The sequence below is a fragment of the Alexandromys fortis genome, unplaced genomic scaffold (genome assembly GCF_014885135.2).
Source record: "Alexandromys fortis isolate MF-2015 unplaced genomic scaffold, M_Fortis_MF-2015_v1.1 scaffold_114, whole genome shotgun sequence".
Classification (NCBI taxonomy): Eukaryota; Metazoa; Chordata; class Mammalia; order Rodentia; family Cricetidae; genus Alexandromys; species Alexandromys fortis.
In genome coordinates this window covers 2377089-2391915 of record NW_026068046.1, presented here as the reverse complement: position 1 = coordinate 2391915, position 14827 = coordinate 2377089, and the positions used below count along the sequence as shown (strand labels likewise).

The 14827-nt window shown below is 44.9% G+C and overlaps 1 protein-coding gene and 1 long non-coding RNA gene across 5 annotated transcripts in view; one reads left to right on the top strand and one right to left on the bottom strand.

Moving 5' to 3' along the window:
• Xiap (X-linked inhibitor of apoptosis) overlaps positions 1-1618 on the bottom strand; it is a 46212-nt gene extending 44594 nt beyond the window's left edge. The window contains exon 1 of one of the 4 annotated variants that reach the window (XM_050118869.1): positions 1523-1618. The gene's annotated coding sequence lies outside the window, so the exon portion shown is untranslated. Of the gene's footprint in view, positions 1-882; positions 1075-1148; positions 1329-1522 lie in introns of those variants that run through there. The other 3 variants (XM_050118866.1, XM_050118865.1, XM_050118864.1) reach the window with 3 other exon arrangements.
• LOC126486569 (uncharacterized) overlaps positions 1251-14827 on the top strand; it is a 160110-nt gene continuing 146533 nt past the window's right edge. Inside the window, exons 1-7 of the long non-coding RNA XR_007588156.1 lie at positions 1251-1359; positions 2776-2925; positions 4849-4916; positions 5143-5239; positions 5321-5379; positions 9416-9516; positions 10527-10597. This is a non-coding gene — a long non-coding RNA (uncharacterized lncRNA). The remainder of the gene's footprint in view (positions 1360-2775; positions 2926-4848; positions 4917-5142; positions 5240-5320; positions 5380-9415; positions 9517-10526; positions 10598-14827) is intronic.

The window sequence follows — 14827 nt, the reverse complement described above, 5'->3', positions numbered from 1 at the left end:
CCAGGCACAATCTTTACACATATGTTCAGTACATACATGTTCAGTTCACTGGGAAAGGTGCAGGCGCCAACATGAAGTAGTATTACGCAGTACAGAAATGTTACAAAGAACAGAGTTAGATTTTGTACTTAGAGGATATATGAAGCTACAGGAGCAAGGTGGTCAGGAGCCACGGAATCTGAGTTCTAATCTTGTAACCTTAGGCAAGTCATGAAACCCTGAGCCTCAGTTTCTGTTTTGTAGAGCGAAGGATTGAGCCAACTCTAAAAGAATCATAGCTGATTCTAAGATGGCCGGTTCTTAATAGTGTTCTCTTGAACTGGCCACCAAAAAAAAAAAAAAAAGTATTAAGGAGAAAAGAACGAAGAATACTATAGCAACCCCCAGTTTTACAAGATTAAATCTCAATGACTCCTTCGTTATCAAGGCACAGATGTGATGATTGGCTCATTATCAAGATACGGATGTGATGACGGAAGTAGTGACATAATTGTGCTTGAAGGCACAGTAGTAGATTAATAAAATCTGGCAAGTTTGTTCTTCCCAAAGTTCCCGTGAAAACGTCTTCCTTTCTGGAGAGCCACTGCAGGCACCATTGCCCTCCCTTAGAAGAACAACACCTCCCCAACTCAAGCAAACTGTGGAGTTACAATAATGAAACTGAAAGTCAATTTGACATTTTTCTTTCAGAAACCATGCAGGGCAAGTGACCAGGGGTGGCAAGAATGATCAGCTATTTCCTCCTCTGGAAGCTCTTTGGCCCTCATTCTTCTGGTTTCGCACAGCCTTGCCAGAAACACACTCTCCTGCCCCATACGTGAGACTGGGGGGGGGGGGGATAGGGAGGTTGATCACCTTTTTTTTTTAATTAACTAGATTTACCTTAGGTGTCACGAAGTTTAAGGAGGCTGACCCGAAAGCTTGGAGCCGGCCACCCTACCCACGGCTTCCAGGATCAATCCCGGGAACTTTGGACAAGGAGCCCAGTCCAGCATTCCCCGCGGGCGGGCGGGTGCGGCCTTCCCGCCCAACTAGGCAGAACAAGCCCAAGCGGAAGGGAGGGGGAAGAGGATGAGGGCGGGGAGGAGGAGGAGGGAGGAGAGAGGAAAAGGAGGGGAGGGCGGGAAACCCACAAGAACTGTACCCACCGACCGAGTGAGCCCGTCCCAAGCACCGTGAGCGACCGTTCCCGAGGGGAGGGTCCCGGAGGAGGGGCAGCCCGAGCTGGATCAGGAAAACCTAACTCCGCTGGGCGGCAGGCCGCGGCCTAGGAGAAGGAAACGGAAATCGCTACGACTCCCTCCCTCGGCCTCCACAGGCCGGACAGTCCTCTCAGAGAAAACTCGGGACCGGAACCAAGTGCGTGCACGTCAAAAAAGCCGCCGGGTGCAGTCCGCCAGCTTTCCAGGCCAGCCCAGCCATTGGCCTAAGGCCATGTCCTTCCCACCTCCCCCCCCGGGGAGCTCGGCTCCCGCCCGACAAAGCCCCTCCTTCTTTTCCGCTCCGCCATTTTCCAACCTACCGCTCGGGCCCGAGTGGCCCTCGATTAGCGTCGCGCCCGCTCGGGCGACCGCCAACGTCCCGCCGCTTCCCGGAGCCGGAAGGGGGCATAAAGAAAAAAGCCAGTCCTCCTCATTATGCAGCCCGACCCCCCCCCCTCTCCCTCCCCTTCTCTCCCCCCCCCCCTCCCCCTCCCTCTCTCTCGCTTTCTCTATCTCCCTCCCCCCCCCCCCCCCCCCCCCCCCCCCCCCCCCCCCGCTCCAAGCCAGACCCTGACCCAGCGGGCGCACATGCGCACAGGTCACCTCGCAGTCCCCGCCCCCAACTCATGCGTTTCCTCTTTTAGCATCTAGCATCTAGGACCTTTTTTTCTCCCTCCCCCCCCCATGGTCTTTACTTGGACTTTAGGGTGAGGAGTAGGGGAATACAGGTAAGAGGATTAAAATCCGAGGGAGAAGGGTCAGAACATTCTGGTTCCTTACTGGATACCAAGGACTTTTATAACGTATTCTTTGTTGTTATTTTGTAAAGCCTAAATGTCAGGACACCCCTATTAAACTCCCTGTCCGGGGGGGAGGGGGGACTGAGACCTAGAGAAAGTGAGAGATGTTTGATTTGCGAAGAGAAAAGAAAAGAAAAGAACGAAGATGGAAAAGAAACACGAAGAAGTCTTTGTACACAAAATGATGATCATGCCCCTAGGTTATTCAGATATGTATGCTTGTAGGGTCAGAGAAACGTGAATTTAGGTTTCAGGAATGTGGGCACTTGGTGGCTAGTGTAGTAAGATGGATTCTGAATCTCATTTCCAAGATCATGAGTACCATCTGCCTGGTTAAATAATGCTGCCTTTGATGAAAAGGAACTTGGAAAAGAAGAAGAATATTTTTGGCCCTTAAACTTTTACTAACGTAAAACCTCTTCTGATGCCATCTTTTTTTTTTCTTTTAAATAACTACACTGATTTAGTGTGTGAGGCTAGAGGACAACTTGGGGAGTCCTTTCACTCCCAGCACGTGGGTTCCAGAGATGAATCCAGGCCCTGGTGTTACTCTTAGAGCGCTGAGGATTCCATCTGACCTACTGTGATAATAGTAATTGCCTGCAAAGACTGGGGATGAAACTCAAGTGGTGGAGCACTTGTCTAGTGAGGTCTGGGATTCCAACCTTATCACTGCCAAAACAAAACTGTAAACAAATATTTACCTTATTTTTCAGAGCACTTTTACTTAAATATAAATTAGTAACCTCGCCCCCCCCCCCTTTTTTCTTTAGATGAAAATCTTACCAAGCCACCTTCAGTTTCCTTGAGAAAAATCAGGAGTTCAAGGTAGCAAGTTTGAGTCCAGCCTAAGATGAATGGGACCCTGTCTCAAAACAAAACAAACAAAAATTCACCTCAAGCGACCCTTCTTTGTCTTTATAGTAAGTTGGTCTGTCATCGCCACATTTTAAAAAGGCTGAAGTAATTGTGCTAGGCTGTGTTATTCAACCCTGGATCATCTGCCCAACCATCACCCAGGCGGATTTCTCTGGTCTTAGGCTTGTCCCACTTCCCCCAGTCTAGCTTTCAAGAGGCTGAGTTAAATCCTTCCATTCTGATGTCAGGATAAGATTAAATCCCCTTAGCCGTGAGTTCAAGCTCCCCTATGACAATGTATAGTGGCCTCTAAGAAAACTACTTATCATGCCCTGGCTCTCTGGCCTTCCGGTAATTTATTGAAACTAGCTCAACAGAAGCAGTGCCTTCTCTAACCCCCTTACCTGAAGAATGTTTTCTCATTTTCTGTTCTTGTTTATTCTTTGAACTTAAAGTGTTTTTTAAGAGTCTTTATTGTTGTTTGGGGCTTTTGTTATTTTGTTTTTTGAGACAAGGCCTCACTAAATAGCCCAGGCTGTCTCAGAAGTCATTGTGTAGGCCAGGCCAGCCTGAAACCAGTGATCCTTTTAAGTGCTGGCTTGGGTTTTTTGCTTCAAGGTCTCATGTGTCTCATGTTGGCTGTAAACTTGCTATGTGGCCGAGGAAAACCTGGGGGTATTGGAGTATTGTGATTGACGCACCATGCCTGGCTTTATTTTGTGAGGCAAGGCTGTGCTATGTAGCCTTCTCTGGCTACATATTCCAAGCTGGGCTCAAACTCATTCATGGCAGTCCTCTGCCTCCACCTTTTGAGTGCTGAGATTATACATTCGAGATTATATCCCGATCAGGTAGCATTGTTTTTATTGTAAAGCGTACACAAATTTACTATTTTAACCATTGTAAGTGAAAGAAAATGAGCACATGACTACTCCAAGGTATGGCTGAAGAGGAGGATTCAGTCAGAGGCATCTGGGAGGGCCAAGGCTGAACTAGGCCACGAGAGAGCGGGCAGCAAGAGAGGAAGAGAAGAGAAAGAAAAAAAGGAGAGGGGCAAGAGAATCAAGAGAGAAGCCAAGGACCAAGAGTACTCTTGGAGAAAATGGCAGGTTTCTATAGGAATGAGAAGCTGGGGGAAGGGAAGCAAAGGTCAGTCCCTGGACAGGAAAGGTTCAGAGTAGGGAGTGGGGGGGGGGGGGGAAGAAGTGCGGGGTGGAGCCATGGGTTCTGTGAGTGAGCCTTGTCCTGGGTTTCTTTGGAATCTGGCAGGAAGTACATAGTTCAGTGGCATGGCGTCCATTCCTGTTATTGTGCAACCATCACACTGTCCATTTCTAGAACTTTTCCATCTCACTTCATGGTGAAAGTCAGTGCTTTGTTACAGCGCGCAGTGCGGTATGTCACACAGTACGGCTGCTTATATAAATGTCTCATCTCTCCGATGGAGTAAGCTCATTTATGGGAAGATCTATGTCAAACTCATTTTTGGAAAATCCTTAAAGTCATCTTTTACAAATTTTCGGTTTATTCACGGGAGCAGATGCCATGTCACGTGTGTAGAGGTCAAATGACAGCTTGCTAGAGTTGCCTCTCCCTCCACCATTTCGGTTCTAGGAATCAAAGTCAGGCTGCCAGGCTTGTTAGTGAGTCTCTTTACCCTTTGCTCCCTCTTGCTAGCTCTTCCTTTGTTGTTTTTCAAGACAGTCTTGTATATCCCAGGCTTATTACATAGCTGGAACTTTTTTTTTCTTATTAAGGTGTGTGTGAGAGAGATGTGTGTAAGTACAGGCTTGTCCGTTCCACAGGCACATGGCAGGCACGTATATGTGGGGGTCAGAGGGCATATTTCAGTAGTTTTCTACCTCTACCATTGCTTCCAGGAATCAAATTCAGGCTACCATGCTTGCAAGAGAGATGCTTTTACCTGCTGAACTCTCTGGTAGGCCCAACCTTGAATTTATCTTCCTTTCTCTACCTCCCTGTTGCAGGGATTATAGGTGTGTACTGCCATGCCCTGCTTATGCTGTGCTGGTGAACTGGGGACTCTGCATACTAGGTAAGCCTTCTCCCCACAGCTGTGGCCCCCAACCCCTGGACACATCTAGACCCTCTCATCTCACATCCAACCCACCAGGCAAGCTTGCCATTGCTCTCTTCAAATAGGTCCAGAATACCAGTTTCCATCAACGTCACCCCCCTCCTTCATCAAGTGCATCCCTCTCCTGGCTTGCAGTAGCTTCCTCATTGGTCTTCTCAGTTCCTTCTCCCCTTTGTTTCCACAGCAGCCAGTTACGCATGGAAACTACAATATAGATCACTTTTCTGCTCAGATCCCTTCACTGGCTCTCCAGTTCACTCAACCAAAGGCCACCTCCAAAGGTAACGTGTCTGCTACTAGATGACATCCCACAGTCTTCATCTCTTACTAGTCATGTGCTTACACGTGTTTCTTCTGCATAGACTTAGTGCTGGCCCATGTGACTGATAGAATACAGAAGTGGCGATGCATGACATTTAAGGTGAGGTCATTAAAGGCCTTGTGGTTTCTGCCTTGCTCTCTTGGGTTGGTTGCTGTGCATTAAGCCAGGCATGTTTGAGTCCTCAAACCAGAAGGTGAAACTAACTGCAGTGGTTCGGTACTCTAATCCCAATACTCAGGAGGCCAAGGCAAGCGGGTTAGGAATCTGAAGCCAGCCCAGTCTACATAGTAAGACCTTAATTCAAGAAAGAAAACAGACTATTGGCACAAGCCCGTAGTCTAGTCCTTGGAGGTAGAGGTGGAGGCAGGAAGACTAGGATTTCCAGATCACCCTTAGCTACCTAGGAAGCCAACCTGGGCTACATATCTCAAACCCCACCCAAAAGAGAGGAGAGAAGGAAAAGAATGAAGGGTGAGAAACTAGACGATCCAGCCCAATATCTGAACTAATAAGGAGAAAATGAGTTCTACCCTTTCCCATCTTTCTTCCCTGTGGACCAGCCAGTTGACACACCTAGCTGTCACTTTGAAGAGGCTACTTCAAGCCTAAGATTACTATGGCTACAATCTCTTGAGGACTGTTTGGCATGTAGCTCAATTGGTCGTACAGCACTTGCCCAGCATGCATGAAGCCCTGAGTTTGATCTCCAGCACCATGTAAACCTACTATGGTGGTACATACCTATAATTTCAGCACCTGGGAGGTTATCCTCAGCGACATAGTGAATTTAAAGCCAGCTTGGGATACATGAGACCCTTTCTTAAAAAAAAAAATAAATCAAGTTAGGTAGTGATGGCACACACCTTTAGTCCCAGCACTCAGGAGGCAGAGGCAGGTGGATCTCTGTAAGTTCGAGGCTAGCCTGGTCTACAGAGTGAGTTTCAGGACAGCCAGAGCTACACAGAGAAACAAACAAACAAACAAACAAACAAACAATAAATAATAAACAAATCCCCTGTCTTAGTTAAGGCTTCTGTTGCTGTGAAGAGACACCATGACCATGGCAACCTTATAAGGAAAATATTTCATTGAGGGGGCTTGCTTACAGTTTCAGAGCTTCAATCCATTATTATCATGGCAGGGAGCATGGTGGCAGGCCCACAGATGTGCTAGAGAGTCCTACATCTTGCAGGCAACAGGAAGTGCTCTTAGATCCTGGGTTCTAGGTATCTCAAGCATAGGAAACTTCAAAACCTGCTCCCACAGTGATACACTTCCTCCAGCAAAGCCACACCCACTCCAACAAAGCCACCCTTCCTAATAGTGTCACTGCCTATGAGATTGTGGGAGCCAATTACTTTCAAACTACCGCATCCCCTAAACAAAACCATCTAACCTATTGAAAACCAAAGCTAGAGCTAGCCAGATAAACCTTTCTCCTGAACTTGGGTGCATTGTTTGTTTTTCTTTTTCCTTTTGTATGTGAGTCAGACAACTTCAGATAATGTTTCTCAAGAGCTATGCTGATTAGATTTTTGTTCATTTGTCACAAGCTGAAGTCGTCTGGGAAGATAACCTCATTTGAAAAAAAACACCTCTATCATATTGACATATAGGCAAGTCTGTGTGGTATTTTCTTGATGAATGATGTTGGAGGGCCCAGCCCACTGTGAGTGGTGCCACCCCTAGGCAGATGGGCCTGGGTGGGATAAAAAAAAGCATATTGAGCAAGCCATGAAAACAAGCCAAAAAGCAAACATTCCTCTTAATGGCCTCTGCTTCAGTTCCTACCTCCAGAGTCCTGCCTCGAGTTCCTGGCTTGACTTCCTTCCATGATAAGCTGTAAACTGTAAGATGAAAAAAAGCCCCTTTCACCCCAAGTTGCTTTTGATCGTGTTGTCTATTACATCAGCAGAGAAGCAAACTAAGACAGGAGCTGCAGACCTGGCTCTGGAGCCAAGGACTCTTGTGTTGCCTGGAGCTCACTGTGTGTACCAGGCGGACTAGCCAGGGAGTCCACCTGTCTCCACCTCCGCAATGCCTGGCTTACAAGGCCGTGTGCTACCATGCCTATTTCCACCATAGGTTCTGGGTGTTCAAGTCAGGTCTTGATGCTTGTGAGGAAAGCACATTTCTTGAGCTATCCTTCCTCCCAGCCTTACAGCCTTACTTCTTTGTTTTTCAGATGCTAAGTTTTAGAGTGATTTACTAGTGTATTACACACAGGCAGATAACTAAAAGTTATCCACAGACCTCCTCCCTGCCATCCCCATGTCCTCTCCTCTCACCTTTTATTCCCTTAGCTTTCATGCTTCAGAGTCGTCACTGCCCATGCTGCCTGGAGCACTGTCTTCATGCCCAGTCTATCTATGGCTTGTCCTTCACCTCTCTTGTCATCTTTGCTTAGTTGTCACCTTCTCCAAAAGGCCTCCAGGGACCACCATGTTTAAAACGTGTAGCAGTGAGTCCCCAGGATTGTTCCCAAGAATTAAAATTATAATTGAGCCAACCAATTCTCTCATTCTCCTTTCCCCACCTCTATATTTTCTGTTCCAACAGCATCTATTATTTCCTTTTTAATTTTTTTTTTTGAGACAGGGCCTCTCTAAATAGTCCAGGCTGGCCTGAATTGCTATGTAGAACAGGCTGGCCTCAAACTCAGAGAGATTCTTCTGCCTTGGCCTCTCAAGTACTGGGACTAAAGGTATGTTCCACCATGATCAGCTATTTTTCCTTTTTAATATTTTTATGCTTAGTTTAAAAATAATAGAGTTCTTTTCATTTTTTTTAATTTTATTTTATTTTATTTTTTTTTGATTTTTGGAGACAGGGTTTCTCTGTACAGCCTTGGCTGTCCTGAAACAGGCTCTATAGACCAGACTGGCTTTGAATTCACAGTGATCCTCCTGCCTCTGCCTCCCAAGTGCTGGGATTAAAGGCATGTACCCCACAGCCTGGCTCAGAATAATAGATTTTATTGTGATATTTTCATACTTAAAATATCAGCTGTCTTGCTCATATTCCTCCCACTCTTTTCATCCATCGCCTGCATTTTCTGATGTACTATATAGTTATCTTACTCTTTTCTCTTCTTTTAAAAATATTTATTTTTATTTTTAATTATGTATATATGTAAATATCTCTGTTGGGGAGTATGTGCACGAGTGTAGATACTCAGAAAAGCCATAAGAGGACATCAGATCTATTGGAACTATAGTAGTTACAGACCTCCCAGCATGAACGCTGTGAATGCTGGGAATTGAACTGAGGTCCTCAGAAACAGCAGTACCTGCTCTTAACCATTGAAACATCTCTCCAGCTGTTTCTCTTGTTTTTGTTTTTGATAGAATATCTTTTATTGCTGGGTGGTGGTGGCACATGTCTTTAATCCCAGCCCTTGGGAGGCAGAGGCAGGTGGATCTCTGTGAGTTCGAGACCAACCTGGTCTATGGAGCGAGTTCCGGGACAGGCTTCAAAGCTACAGAGAAACCGTGTCTTGAAAAACCAAAAAAAAAAAAAAAAGATTATCTTTTATTTATTCTTTGACAATTTTATATATGTAAACAATAAATCTTGATCATATGCACCCAAATTCCCCTCTCCCTCTCCACATAGGAACTCCTACCTCCTTCCCACTTCTCCTTAGGCAGCCTCAACCTACCCCCCATTCCATGTCCTCTCTTCTTTTCTTGTTTTCTTATTTTATATGTATTAATGTTTTGCCTGCATGTATGTGCATCCCTGGTACTTTCAGGGGTCAGAATAAAGCACTGGATCCACTGGAACTGAATTTACAGGTGGTTGTAAACTGCCATGTGGGTTCTGGGAATTGAATCCAGGTCCTTTGGAAGAGCAGCCAGTGCTCTTAACCACTGAGTCATCTTTCAAGCCCTCATCTGTTTTATTTACTGTGTATTCCCTCCTTTTATCCCTGCTATAATAAAACCTTCAAGAACAAAAGGATCAGGAGCCAGGCATGGTCCTGTACTTCTGTAACCCCAGCATTTAAGAGGGTGCGGCAAAAAGCAAGAGTTTGAGGACAGCGCCACTCCATAGTCAAACCTTGTCTCAAATAAAGATAAAACAGGGACTGGAGAGATGGCTTACTGATTAAAAATGCTTTCTGTTTTTGCAGAGGACCTTCACTAAGTCCCCAGTGCTCACATAGTGATTGCAAACCATCTGTTAACTCCAGTTACTGGTGATCTGATGCCTACTCTCTGCCTGAATCATCAGGTAGTGTAAATGAACTCTTGCAGCCTCACATACAAATAAGAAAACAAGAAAGGAAGAAAGGAGAAAAAAACTACAAAGAGCAGAGGCCTTTCTGTTGTTCACAGATATAGCCCAAGTGCTCACAACAACATCTGATGTGGTTAAGTGTTCAGCAGATGTTTGTAGAATGCATAAACAAGCATTTCGTGACTAATTTAGACCCTTGGTAAATAGTGAGTTGTCCACTGGGAGATATAATGTCTAGGTTCTATGTCCAAGGACTCATAGAAATGCTAAATTAGAAAAAAATCTATTGAGGGCTTATTCTTACCTGTGCAAGGATATTTGCTTGGAATTTTCTAAGCTAAGGAAAATATTCGAGAAAATTATACAAGATCCAAGACTGCAACCAGTGAAAGCAGCAATGTTTAAGCTTAGGCATGATGGCACACACCTGTAATCTTAGTATTTATAAAGTGAAGACAGGAGGGCAAGAAGTTCAAGACCATCCATGGCTACATAGTGAGTTTCAAGCCAACCTGAGATGCTTGAGACCCAAACTCAAGACAAACAAACAAGAAACAGAAAATCAAAACCCTTCCAGTGGCCCTCTAAATGATTAAAACAGAAATTTAGTATGCTGCCACATAGGAGAAAAAAAATGAATGGCCTAAGAAGTCATAGGAAATTAGGAAAAGATAAAAGAATCAAGTACAAACAGAAGCATCTGCTTTGAGTAGGAGAAAGTACACTCCTTCCAAGACTAAAATGCATTGGATGCAGCTAAATAGAGGAGAATATTTGACAGGAGTCGCCACACTTGAGTGGCAACTAGGTTTCATTGAAAGCAAAATTCACACTGACCAGCTGAGGGTAGTCACAGTGGTTTAACATTGGAACTTTTTTGCAAGAAGTTTTAAGTTAGAGCCCAAATATAGTAGATCGAAAGCAGAACTCCCTTGATTGAAGGGGTGTGGGTGGGGTGAGTCCAGCCTTTGCCATTAGAACTATTGTCGTATGCGTTTTTACAGGAAGGGGTACATACCTGTCAAGGATCACACTGGTATGTCAGAGAGGATGGCCTTCCTGAAGATCATTTATGGTAATCAATTGGCAACTACTTGTAGCATCTGCTTTTCTACCCTCTGGAGACTTCCTTTCCTCCTTCCTTTCTTCCCTCCTCCTTTCTCCCCCATCCTGCCTTCCTTTACCCTCCCTCCCTTCTTCTCCTTTCTTTCCCTCCCTCCCTCCCTTCCTTCCTCTCTCTCTCCCCCCTCTCCTTCTATCCCCCCTCTTTTCTTTCTTAACAAGGTCTCCTACTGTAGGCTAGACTGGCTTGGAACTCCTGGAACTCCTCCCACTTCAACTTCCTGTAATGTGAGGTGTGGGCCAATCATTCTGAATTATCTCCTGAATTTTGCTCTGGTATGTCTATACCTGAACTTTCCCTCACTTCTTGCAGCTGTAATTTCCTGTCTGTGTAAATCCTAAGCTGACACTGTTGCTATCTCTATCTAGCCCTCCCTTTTCCTTCTCTGCCTTTATCTTCTAGGGACAGGGTCATAGTTTGGGGTGGGCTCAAAAGAGCACACAGTCATCTCAAACTAAGAGAACAGTCCATCCAAGCTTTCTTTTTTTTAAAAAAAAAAAAATTTATTTATGATTACACAGTGTTTAGTCTGCAGGCCAGAAGAGGGAGCCAGATCAAATGACAGATGGTTGCTGGGAATTGAACTCAGGACCTCTGGAAGATCAGCCAGTGCTCTTAACCTCTGAGACATCTCTCCAGCCCCCATCAAATTTTTCTATATACTAGTCCAGTCCTATGGCTATACACTGTCTCTGCAGTGTTCAAAGAGACAACAATCTCAACACAGTCAAGGTCAGGGAATTGTCCCTGTGAGTCTGGATTGGGGGAAGTAAAAAACTACTGGAGTTGAGGTCCAGGAGGGAAGCTGGCTTGTTGGAGGGTCACTATGAATAATCAGATGTGTGTTTAGATAGAAAGACTATGAACCAGAAGCCAGAGTACTGAACAGATTCATATCTTAAATGTAGATAATTGCAGTTAGTGCCTGCTGAATGTTTGTCACAGTCTATGTGTTCTTTTTGTTTTTTTTTTATTTTTAAATTTTTAATTTTATTATGTGACTGTGATTGTGTATGTATGATGTGTGAGCGTGGGTGTTTGTGTGCAGTGTTCTGGGTTTGGAGGTCAGAAGACAATTTTCACATGTTGATTCTCTCCTTCCACCTTGAAATCTGGGAATTGAACTCAGATTATCAGGCTTGCAAGGCAAATACATGCTTTTACCCCCAAGCTATTTTCTTGGCTCTCAGAATTTTAATAAAAGGGCTGAAGATGTAACTTTGTGATAAGTGCTTATCTAGCGCATACAAGATCCTGTGTTCAATCCTGGTGCCTGGATGAAGAGGGGGTAGGGAGAGAAATCCGACTGTCCCAGAATCAAATGGAAAGGACAGAAGAACTAAACTTCTCCCCAGAATCTAGCCCAGAGTGACTGAATATGAATCATGTCCTGGAACTAGAACTTTCCCAAAGATCTCCCAGTGCATCTGACTCACCACCAGGTTTCAGAATAACTGGTCTATAGATTAAAGCTCAAATCCATTCTAAGATGTGTGCACTCAGTTGTCTCTTCTCCAATGTGTGTGCTGGATCCCTATCTCCTAGTACCTTAGAATGTGACTGTATTTTGAGAAAGGGCCTTTGGAGAGGTATTTAAATTCAAGTGCAACTCTCAGGGTGGAACCTGCTAAAACCTTATTGCTGTCCTTATCATAGGACAGAAGACCATTAAAAGAAACATCAACTGGGCAGTGGTAGTACACACATTTAATCCCAGCACTTCAGAGGCTTAGGCAGGCAGATCTCTGTGAGTTCAAGCCCAGCCTGGTCTACAGAACTAGTTCTAGGACTACACAGAGAAACCCTGTCTCAAAAATCAAAACAAAACCAAAAAGCCCACAAACAACAGCAGCCTTACTTAGAACTTGCTCACACCTTGAGCTTAGAATTCATCCTTCAAAAACAACAAAAAGACTTTTAGCCTTCTGACCTGAGACCAAACAAAATTGCATCTGGTATATTTGTTATAGCAGCTCAAATGGACTAGGACAAATTTGTTGGAAGAGTTCCCTAGAGCCTCTGTCACTCTTTCCATCCTCCCTCCCACTCAGCCCTGTTAAAATCTGAATCGTCAGCTTCCTTCTTGAGTCAGCTCCCGTATTCTGGTCTGGAAGATGGTGTTAGCAAAGTATGCCCCTCGTGGGGTTACATGGAGAACAAACGCGATGTTTCTTAACATCCTTTTAATGATATCTAGTAAAGAAAGGCTCTCTCATGATTGCTATAGTGACCACGTCAGTGAGGTTTGGCAGTGGAGGAAGGAAGTTAGGCTCAGCTGCACGCATAGCAAGGAAGGACCGTAATTTGTAGCCAAGGGAAAGGCTAGGGGTCAGCAGATGGAAAACTACCAAGAGGAAATGCCAAATTCTAGGGGAATTTTTGCTGGAGGCAGGCCAGTGTGATGAGCACAGAATGAGGAAATTTGATCAGATACTGAGGGTGGTGGTTGATAGAAACTCAGGTGTTTAGAAAAACTGGACTAACTGGACTTAGGACACAACCCTGTGTCCGAGAGGCTTTGTCACTGTGTAGCACAATCAGCACATAGTGTGAGAACGGCGGGAGACCCAGGTGGTGGTAGTGCACGCCATTAATCCCAGCACTCAGGAGGTAGAGGCAGGCGGATCTCTGTGACTTTAAGGCTAGCCTGGTCTCAGAGCTAGTTCTGGGACAGCTAGAGCTGTTACACAGAGAAACCCTGTCACGAAAGAGAGAGAGAGAGAGAGAGAGAGAGAGAGAGAGAGAGAGAGAGAGAGAGAGAGAGAGAGAGAGAGAGAGAGAGAACAGAAGGCATTAACTGCCATTCCAGTGTACAAGGCTTTTTGTTCCATTTCTATGCCTTATTATGTTTTGTCTCACTGCTTCATTTACCTAATTCTTTGTTGTCCTTCAAGATGGAAGTTTAGCAAGTTAAGGTGCTGAACACCTATAATCTCATCATAGAAATATCAACAGTTCACAGCCACAGCCCAGATTAGTGGCACACGCACACCTTTGGTACTATTATTCAGGAAGCAAAGTCGAAAGTGGGTCTCTTAGTTCAAGGCCAGTCTGGTGCACAAAGTAAGTTCCAGAACAGTCAGAGCTACATAATGAGACCCTGCCTTGAAAAAAAAGCAGAACAATAAAAAAAGTGTCCATAGCCAGCCTTGGTTATATAGCAAGTTTGAGGCCAGCCTGGGCTACATGAGACTGTATATTAAAAAGCAAATTACTGCTGAAGTCTGGTGTAGCCTGCTTTGATCTGCATTCACGGCCTCTCTTGTTGCCTCCACCACAGAGAGAGAAGTCACTGCAGGGGTGGGCTTAGGTAGATGGGTGGTAGAGGGCTTTGGGTAGAGGGAACCTAACTTGAGAACATCCTGAATACTTGACATTCTTCTGTGTTTGGGATCAGAACATGAATAAAAAGAATACCTGGGGATGCAGATGTACTTTAGTTGGTAGAATGCTTGTACCAATGGCATATAAAGCAGGTATGAGCCATCTCAGAATCTCGGAGGTGGAGACAGGAAGACGAAAAGTTCAAGGCGAGCCTGGGCCATGTGAAACCTTGTCTCGTTAAACAACAACAAAACAAAACCAACTAAAGCCAAAGTGCTTTCCATGGGGCTGGAGAGATAGCTCAGCAGTTAAGAAGCACTTACTCCTCTTGTAGAGGACCTGAGTTTAGTTTCCAGAACTCACATAGTGACCTAACCATTTTAATGCCAGTCCCGGACGTTCTGGCTCCTTATTCTGGCCTCCATGGGCACTGCATGCACATTGTGCACATGCAAACACACAGACAAAACAAAACACTCAGAAACAAAAGGAAAAATTTAAAAATTGCTTGCCATGCAAGCTAGATGGGTTGAATTCAGTCCTCAATCTGACCTCCTAGTAGATGGAAAGGACTGACTTCCCCAATTGTCCTCTGGCCTAAACATACACACATGCACACACACATAATTTTTTCTAAAGTTTGGAGACTAGGTAAGATGCCTAGTTTCAGCCTTTGTGCTTCAGCCTCCTGAGTAACAGCACAGGTGTATACCACCAGACTTGGCTGGCTTATGGTAGAGTCAAGTTTTAGGAATACTTCTGTGGAGAAGAAAAACATCAAAAGAATTAATGGATTTATGCTTTGTTTGGTTGTATTTTATATTTTCTTTTTTTTGCGGTTGAGACAAGTTTCTCTGT